The sequence below is a fragment of the Gadus chalcogrammus genome, chromosome 23 (genome assembly GCF_026213295.1).
Source record: "Gadus chalcogrammus isolate NIFS_2021 chromosome 23, NIFS_Gcha_1.0, whole genome shotgun sequence".
NCBI lineage: Eukaryota > Metazoa > Chordata > Actinopteri > Gadiformes > Gadidae > Gadus > Gadus chalcogrammus.
Window position 1 is genome coordinate 20416773 of NC_079434.1, and position 10279 is coordinate 20427051.

Genomic DNA, 10279 nt, shown 5'->3' on the forward strand with positions numbered 1-10279 from the left:
TAACAGTTTGTTGGCGATCGAATCTCAAAAGACTTTATTCCCTTCCTGTTCAATCACTCAACACAATGACGGACCATCTTCTCGCCTTGGCAATGTGTCCAAGGTCTTAACACGAAGAGAAACGCTGCTCAGAGTTTAACTTAACGGGTACATTACTCAACGCTGAACTCTTCAGAAGCAAGCGTAAATAAAAAAAGAATCTGTGTACATATATTTATATATATATATATATATATATATATATATGTATATATACACACAGATTCTTTTTTTAGTTGCGTAACTAAAAAATAATCTGTATGTATATATATATATTACGGAACCCGTAAAGGGACATGAAAAAAAAAAAGTAAACGTTTCTCTTGAGCACGAGAAAGTATCTATTTTTTGTTTTTTTGGCGATTAAAATAAATATTTTAATCGCTTGACAGCACTAATATATATATATAAAGATATAACTACAGAACAAGAATATTAAGGTTTGCTTGAAGGTCCCATCGTGATTTAAATAAACGGTGTTGGCTTAGTGGTGTTAGCTTCAACGGTTTTATTCTTTCTTGGTGTAAAACTAGTGTTCCAACATTCTCATTGTTCTTAACTAGACAGTCCTCTCAAACTGTTTTCTTATTGATTGATTTCTCAGTGGGCGGTGTGGCTGGGCTGATGAGCTCAGACAGAAGATGTCATGGATTCCCACTACAGAGCACACCCAGATTCCACTAAACAGATTACTGACATTAAGAATTAACTTAAATTTTCCATTCAGTCATACATTTCTACATGAATCTGTGAATGCATTTGATTCGAATTGATTATTAAAAGGAGCCGCCAGATATGGTTTTATTTGGTGCTATGAGCCAGATAAAGCCTTGCCCCGACACTTCAAACCTAACTTTTAATCATAGAATCTTTTCTTCATACCATTAAATGCCAACACTGAAATAAAACTAAACTAAACTAAAACTCGTTAGTCTTTGTTCAGCCATCTAAATCAACCATTAAAAACAATCATAGTCTGTGACACCACCCAAAGCCATTTTCTTTTACAAATTTTTATCAGAAAGACAGCCACCAGTGATTAATTATAAAATGTACTCAAGAGGAACGACCGGAAACAATACGGCGGACATATATCCACAGTAACTTGCCAATGATGTTTGATACCCTTGGGTATTAAAGATAGTATGATAAAAACGATAAAACGATATAAACCGAACTACGTAGCCACACGCTAGCTCTATTCAAGTAAGAGGTATAATATTTGATGAGTTTTTATGACGCTACGCCAACCCAAAGGTCCACTGTGCATTTATTTCTGTTGTTCTTGCAATGTTTTAACGAGGGATGATAGTCAAATTGCAGGAAGCATTCTTCTAATCTCAGGGCCATTCACCCGAAAGTCAAAGCGAGTGAAACTCCTTTTCAACTACAATTGGTGGTCTACTACGTAGAAATTAGGCTATTATAATCAGTCCTGCTAATAAGTCCACTTTAAAAGTAGTTAGGAGCTTCCAGAGTCTCTGTATACAGATACAAAATAAATAGTCACACTCAGACTCGCTACAAAGAGACATTTCGGTCATTTGTTAGCGGTGGTTGTTGTGATTTTTAAGACTTTATAACAGTTGATCCAAAGCCTGCCCACCCTTCTGCTGGGATGATGATCCCAAACAAATCCAAATTCCAACAATTGTCACAGCTGTTACCAGATTTATTTTTACATCAGGTTTTTTTATACATACAGTATAAAATTGAGATTTTTTTTTTCAGCAAGCTTCAGCAATAAGAAAAAAACCAAACACACAGTAAATTACAAACAAACCCAATAATATATCAAGGTTTAAAAAGAATAAATATAAGTCAACGCCTTGCAAAGTTTTGTAAGTGTGTAACAGTCTGTAGAGATGCTACAATATGTAGTGTCTACACATGTGGGATTGGAAGCGTATAGCGCTAAACCATTTGTGTGTTATAACCAAGATGCACTTATGCATTCATCAAGCGGCATTGACTACGAATATCATAATTTGTCATGAGTTCAGAAACCTGGCTGTGGCTGTGGGCCAGCAATAATCTAGGCTGCCAATTTTACCAACCATGTCCAAAATGTCTGGAACTACGAGAGCAGACAACATTCAGTTCGACCACAAACTGTGAGTCATGATTAGAAAGAGCTATCCTTGGACTGGCTAATTGAATGTGTTCATCAGTAACATGAACCAGAGATTATTTGCTCCATTATCAGACAGCTTGTAGGTAGCTTGGTAGAACTCAGTGATATAATTATCATTGAGTCATTGCTTCAATGTCGTTAGATTAAAAAATCTATCTCAAATCATTTGAATAACTTAATATAATAAGCCCTTGTGGCTTGCTCGTTTATGCAACTGAAGCCAATTGCATTGCAATATCTTGCATTAGTGATCTTGTGCTTGAGCAAAGTGTTTACCTGCCTTAGCCAGAGATAAAAGAGACCTCCCGGAGCTTCAGCATGGTATTCAGCTACAACCTTGTTTCAAACAGGCGGGTGCTTATGGCTTTATGTATTATTTTTATGCTTGAAGTAGGTCAAACAACCGAAGCACTTACTGTATCATGATACATGGGGCAGAGAGCTCCCCTATGCTTCACATGTCACGGTTAGCGGGTGGCAGGCAGGCAGGTAGGACCCAATAGCAGACAGTTCAGGTAAAGGGTAATTTATTAACACAAAAAACACAGAGAAAACAGGTGAAGCGGGTAACACCGGGAAGAACACAGGTAACACACAGGACACAACTCACCACAAACCACAATGATCCGACAAGGAACAAAGGAAAGACAAGGGCTTAAATACCAAACACACACAGGGTACGCAACGAGTAAGAGCTGAAACACATCAGCGGAGGGAGCAGTAATCACACAGGAGGAAAACTTGACTGGACATGGGGAGAAACAAGATAGAGATACCAAATTGAAACAGGAAACACACCAAAACAAGACAAGGAAGCAGACACACCATGACATCACATCCTTACAATGGCCATCATTTCAAATAATTCCACCTTTAGTGTGACGAATATCACTGAAGGAGTTGTCTAAAGGAGCTTAATGGTCTTGGATGTGAGCCTTTGTTAGAGCTGACCTGAAATTGTCTGGGTTTTACACTATTTCTATTTGTAAATAGCACTAGTAGATGTTCAACAAGGTTAGCCGTAGAAAAAGGTGTATGATCCGTCATTTCTGCCAAATACATGATGATCCTACACCCTAATGAAGTATTTAGAATAATGACCACATTTAGCAACAAGTGGAGCTAGTTAGCTAGTCCATAGAAAAGCCCAACCTCCTTCCCGGGGCTATTCCATTTCCATTTAGGTCAGGGGTCTTCAATGTTTTCCAGGCCAAGGACCCCAGAACTGATGGAGAGATGGAGTGGGGACCCCCTACTTATATATTGCATACAATTTTGTTTTATTTTAAACTGGTCCTATAGTGCCATGTATAAATGTACCTTGTTATTTTGCATTCAATACTAAGATATTCAAATAATACACAGGTTCATACATTCATGTTTTCATTTTAAACATGTGCAAGGTACAGTGAGTAGGGTGGCCATGCCACTGCCATTCATAAAAATAACATAACATAATAAACTGATACCTGCCAAGATCAACAATGCCTGTCAATTGCATGTAATCATGCATAAAAGCTATTCAAATGGACATTTTTAAAACATAAATGTGGAAACGAAAATTAGTGATGTTTGTTAGTGTCTTTCTTGGCACTCTGCATGTAGTCCGGTAAATTATCAACCCCAGCGTGTCCGGTTGCTAAGCGACGTCAACGTCTATGGCGGACTATTTTTCTGCTGATCGCTTATTTTCATAAGCATAATGACCGGCGTTCTGCACATTATCCCACAGCACTCTCTCTCTCCCAACAGTCTTGGCTGTGCACTCTCATCCAAATCCGTATTGTTTGCGGCGGAGGAGGGGGTAGATATAAAGACCGGACGAGAAACTGACGTTACTGTGCTGTCCTTCTTAATTGAAGGAGCAGGCAGAGAAAAGCTCTTTCCTGCTAGGCTTTCATTAAAAGCGAGAGACATACGAACGTATCTCTCTTAAGGTTTAAGTGCTTTTATCCAAATCCACTTAAACCTTTCCATACACACAGGGCCGTTGCACCAAATCCTGGGCCCTGTATACAAGAGGTACCGAATTCTCCCTACCAGCCCCCTGCGCTGAATTGGTGATGGGGGGGGGGGGGTTGAGGGCAGAGAACGATTATTGAGGGGGGGGGGGGTAGAGAACGATAACGATTGTTATACCACGGTCTGCGGGAATACTTGATTCTGATTGGATGCAGGGTGTGCATTAACTCCTGATATACGGACACCTGGACAAGTAGTTCCGTCAAATTGTCTGTTTACCGTTCTCAATTAATGCGCTAGCTGGCGTATCGTCTCTAAAATAGTAGTAACCATAGCAACGGGAAACAAAACAAAGCTGAGCGGACTATAATACCTCCCGCTACCTCCCGTTCTAAAGTCGTAGCTATGGCCCGTCCTAATTACTGGAGGAGTGAACAACGTTTCCGTTGCAAGAGAACCCAACGGGCGTGTAATGGTGGTTCCGGGTATTAGTCAGACCCTCAGGCGTAACCAGGCAAACAAATGTATGTTTTGTGGAAAACTTTATATTCGGATTGTAAAACGCATGAAAATATAAATTAATGGTCTTAATTTGGTCACCGTTGGTAAGTGACCGTGGTATAAGCGGGATAATGCCCTTCGAGGTGTCCATTATCAGGAATTAATGGACTTCGCGGAGGCAACCGTCCTCCGCTTCGCGTCGGACGGTTCACGCCTCCACGTCGTCCATTAATTCCTGATAATGGACACCTCGTCGGGCATTATCCCTTACTTGACGGGGGGGGGGAAGACGTGGCCGTGTGCGACTCCTAACACTATGGGCTGGTGGATAATTCGAAATGATTATTATTATTATTTTTTTCTTTTTACTTTATTGCCATGGGCCCCCCCTCTACCTTGGGCCCCCCCACGACTGCCTCACTTTCCCCCGCAGTCCGTTGGCCCTACACACATCCACGGCGGAGTCAATGATGCAAGGTGACATCCACCTCATTGGGAGCAGTTAGGGTGTGGTGTCTAGAGACACTTCGACACTCGAAGTGTCTCTAGACAAGTGTCTCTACCTTCCGTTTACAGGTAAACCCACTCTAGCTCCTGAGATAAGCCATCCCCTATTCTCTTGCCACGGTCCGTAATCGAAAAGTTTACGGTGACATATGTCACAGTGATCCAAAAGGTTGTCAAGCACGATGCGGCCAGCTTCATTCCCTGCACTTACTAGCCCGATAGTCATAATCGTCCTAGTAAGCCCATCATTTTAATTACGCCAGGCTTGTTATGCTCATACCACCATTAGGCACATACACTAAACAACAAGACAAAACCAAATATGTTCCACGTCGACGTAAAATATATATATTTTAGGCTTTTCTAAGAGTTTTCTAAAATATGATTCTGGGTTTTCACTTCTATGTTGTTCTACAGTGTGGTGGGGATGGTTTGGAAAAAAACGAAAAATGTCGCCTTCTGGAACCTCAACTTGTAGTCATATGGTAGCTCATCAAGGACATGCATTATTGTTGTAAACTCGAAGGCCGGATAAAATACAGCTGAAAATTTTGCTTCAGAATTGGACACATTTGTTTATGAATTATTAGCCCTGTTTCTAATAGAATATGTTTACATTTTGTTGTCTTGCAAGCCCTTGTAACCAGGACAGAAAATCGTCTGTTTGTGCGTGTGTGTGCGTGTGTGTGTGTGCCTAACCACTGTGAGTACTTCGCAAAACCACTACACATTAGGGTGAGATAAATTATAGCGCTGAGAATCTTATCACATCAATATAAATGCGGAATAACCTTTACACATTTTCCATTCAAGAAGAGTGTCTCAAGTTATTCAAGAACTACATGCAATTTAGGATGCTTGGCCTCAAGTGCCATCCACTCCATCGGAGGGACTGCTGTGTGATTATCTCACCCACTTGGCCTGCAGCCGTGCAGCTACGACCAAACCTGAGACTCGGTTTTAACAACACGGCCTCTCATGTGATATTGCTCACATACAACAGTAACACGCGCTATCATTAAGGTAACGGTAATACAACTAATCAAAACAGATTATGATTCGTGATTTTTTTAATCATTTATTTGGCTTCCCAAACACAAATTGTTCTGCAACTAGACTGGGACTGGACTGTTACCAGGCAACCCCTACAGATTACTGCAGCCCAGCTGCTTGGTTTCATGTAGGTTCATCTGTTTGTTTCTGTTTATTGTGCAAACAGTGATAAAAGAGTGTGTTGTCCCTCGCGGTTGTGCCATGCGTGATTCCAATGTGTTTAACAATGGTAGCCAAGATTTGGTGAACAAGCTGCAAAATCAAAAGGCTTTGCAAATGAGAAAAACAGGAAAACACATCAGCCACAGCACAACTGCTAACTGAAAAAACGAAACTTTAAAAGCAACAGCACACCTGCAAAGGGCATAACAAAACTTTAAAAGCCACAACAAGACTGCAAAGGGCATAACACAACTGTAAAAGCCACAACACGACTACAAACAACATTTAAATGGGCCAATATATATTTTTCACTGTTGTCATAACCCGGCATAGGGTATAGCAAATATGGCATAGGACAAAAGATGGCAATAAACAAATGAATTTATTATATTAACTTAAGACAACTGAAGTTATATTGTGAAAACAAAGCAGAAACAAAACACAGAGAATGTGCTGCTGCTGCTGGCGAATGCCAGAGAGAGACCAGAGCCGAGTTGAGTCTGGGTTTTTTATACTTTTAGGAGCGCCTGAACCAGGTGCTCCAAATCCACTCTGATGATGGTACCTTCAAGGACATAGGAGAAACAATAACTGGTCAACCACATCAACACTAGACAGGGACCGCCACACTGTTACTAATTTATCATTAACAACTGCAACTGTGGTAGACATAACCAGTCCATACACTGTAAAAACGAAAACTTAAAATTGTTGGTCTCATTATGATTTCTCAGTAAAATGAATGTAAAACATTAAGTATTCATGTCAACTGTGCAATGCATTTTAGTCCAACCAACAATGCTGTAAACTACGCTGAAGCTTCTATATGTATATTTATTGGCGTTAACATGGCTCGTCCTGACCGGTCGTCCGAACTCAAGGCACTGCGGACCGGTACTCAAAGGTCATCCGGCGCGGCCCTTGATACAAGCCTTACACCGTGACCTTCCGAGGCTCGTATCAGGGTGGCCCCTCAGCCACATGACGTCTCAAAGGTCACTCTTCTGCGCTTCAGGGGATGTTAGCGGAAGGCTGTTGGCTGGGGACACCACAGCGGCAGAGCAGAACCTTTCCGACTGGTTTTCCTGTGAAAGCCGGCAAAGTTAATTTTGTATCGGGCGGCGTGTGGCGCCGGAGGTAGAGCGGGTCGGCTGGCAACCAGAAGGTTGCACGGCTGTTCCCTTTGATGGTTCACACCACCGTCGGTGTGTGAATGCTTGTATGATTGGGTGAAGGACATGTGAGGCAGTATTGTAAAGTGGTTCGAGTGGGCACTGGTTAGAAAAGAGATGTATAAATGTAGTCCATTTTTTTTTTTGAATTGTGTCATTCCCCGCAAAATTAAAAAATATTATCATTCCGGTTTTATTAGTATTATGATCTGTTCAGTACCATCTTGTCAAGTATTTCGTTGGAGATTTTTTGGAATTAATGAGGTTTTTGGAACCCCACCTTTAGGTCTCAGCCTTAAGAAGGTAAAGCTTATTTTATGCCCTTTCATTTATATTTTGGGCATTTAACAGATGCTTTTATCCAAAGCGTACAAAAGTAAATTTGTCAGAAGAACAGAAACAATACATTGCTGTCGGTACAGTAATGATTTGTTTGTAGAACAAGTGCCAAGCACTATCAATCGCTAGGTTAACCCATTCCCTACTTACAACAAAGAAAGCTAGGAAGAGATGCGCCACAATGCTAAGCACACATTTTTAAGTGCGAGGACGTAGTTAGGTGACTTCCAGTTATGAAGTAGAACACACATTTTCTAGCCCTGCTCAACTGCATTTTTACAAAAACACATTGTCACTACAAACTGCGAGTCATCTGCTGTTAATAAAATCGATATTTCAGATGTATTTAATACATACTGTACATCAGCGCTTTTCTGAACAACATAAATGTTCTTGCAGATACCATGCAACATGCAGTTGGCTGGTAGCCCTTTCCAGTCTCAAGACGGAGCAAAAGACCTGATGTCACGGTCAGGCCCGGTTCCAGAACAGAATGCCTTGGGGTGCATCTGCGATTACAGGGGGTGCACCAGTACTATACTAAAACCAGCTACCCAGCTTCAGTTCAGACTTCGCTTTTTTACACACAGGCCTTTCTACCATAGACAAGCACTTCTGCGTAGTTCTACTGACATGTTGGGACAACAATCATTTACTGTGCTTAAAAGATGGTATCATATCATGTCTTGTGATGTGGAGAACATTTCAGCTGCAATATTGGCTTATTGATATCTAGCTTTGAATATGAGATAGGTTTTTGATATGTGTGATGTGTGAGGTGTAAAAAAGAACCGAATTCTCAAAAAAAAAACATGTGACTGCAATTCAAATATAACGTTTATTTTTTATAAATTGTGGCAGGATATTTCGAGTGTGTTATTGCTTTATACAACAGTTATACTAGTAAAATGTACTGTTAATAATAATGATTGACAATAGATTGTGATTTGTTTAATTATTTAATCATATAAAAAACGAATGAAATTGCTTCCAGCAACAAAAATAGATCCCCATTCCCCACTGAGCGGACTGTTGCCAAGCAACATATAAACAAAACACCATACATAAATGATTAATTAATAATTTTGTCAGTTTGGTGAACAGTCAGAGTGATGTTGGACGCTCATATCTCAACGGTATTCAATGGATACTGTCACAAGTTTAATTACAATTTGTTTTGTGAGCAAGTATTTTATTATTTTTATCATATTTACATTTTTTTATTTATTTATTTTTCAATTGAGGGTGCAAAAACATTTTTTGGGGGTGCAATGCATGCTTATGCACCCCCGTAGAACCGGGCCTGGTCACGGTTAGCGGGTGGCAGGCAAGACCCAATCGCAGACGGTTCAGGTAACGGATAATTATTAACGCAAAAGGCAGGGAACACCGAGAACACAGGTGACGCGGGTAAACCAGGGAACACCGGGAAAACCGGGAACACAACTCACCACAAACTACAATGATCCGACAAGGAACAAAGGAAAGACAAGGGCTTAAATACCAAACACACACAGGGCACGCAACGAGTAACAGCTGAAACACATTAGGGGAGGGAGCGGTAATCACACAGGAGGGATCTTGACCGGACATGGGGAGAAACAAGACAGAGATACCAAAGTAAAACAGGAAACACACCAAAACAAGACAACGAAACAGACAGACCATGACACCTGAAGTTTCATTGAACAGCTATCAAAAAAGCCTGCTTAGCAACCGGAGAGACAGACAGGACTAAGTTCCATTCACCATTATCATTTATTATTTATTATTTATAATTGACCATACTTTTGAGTTGTCAGCAATACATAATTGGTATTAATAAAAAAATAATTGCCTTTGTTATCTTTGTCCACCAGATTTGAAAGCTATGTCAGATAAGGCCATGTACAAACAACATATTTCTTAACAATACATTATTTTTTTACCTGAATATGTACTTTTGTTTTCTTATTTTTTTGGATTTAATTTCCATTTTTTCTGGCGAGCGTTTCCATAGCTTGGCTTATTATTGACAGGGGACTGGATTCCATCCCGGTCTAATCGTTAAACAGACAGCATTTATACCGTAGCGGTAGGGTTAGTGGTAATCTCTGTGGCACACCTTAGGCTCAATTTCAACCCTAACTGCACACATGAACACAGCCCACGTCAGCAGTGAGTCAACCGCGCCAGACCACACGAGGACCAGTAAAGGCCAATGTCTCTTTCTCAGGGCACTTCAACACTTTAACCACATTAACTTTAAAATTACAGTGTTTAAAGTGTTTTTCAAACCTCGGTCCATCCACACTTAAGCGTGGTTTACAATTCACATCGTGCTCTTCTGGCTGCAAATGGCGGCTCATGTTCCAATTTTACGTTCATCGATTTGTCGAAGAATTATATCGTTTGCCACGTAGCAAAATTG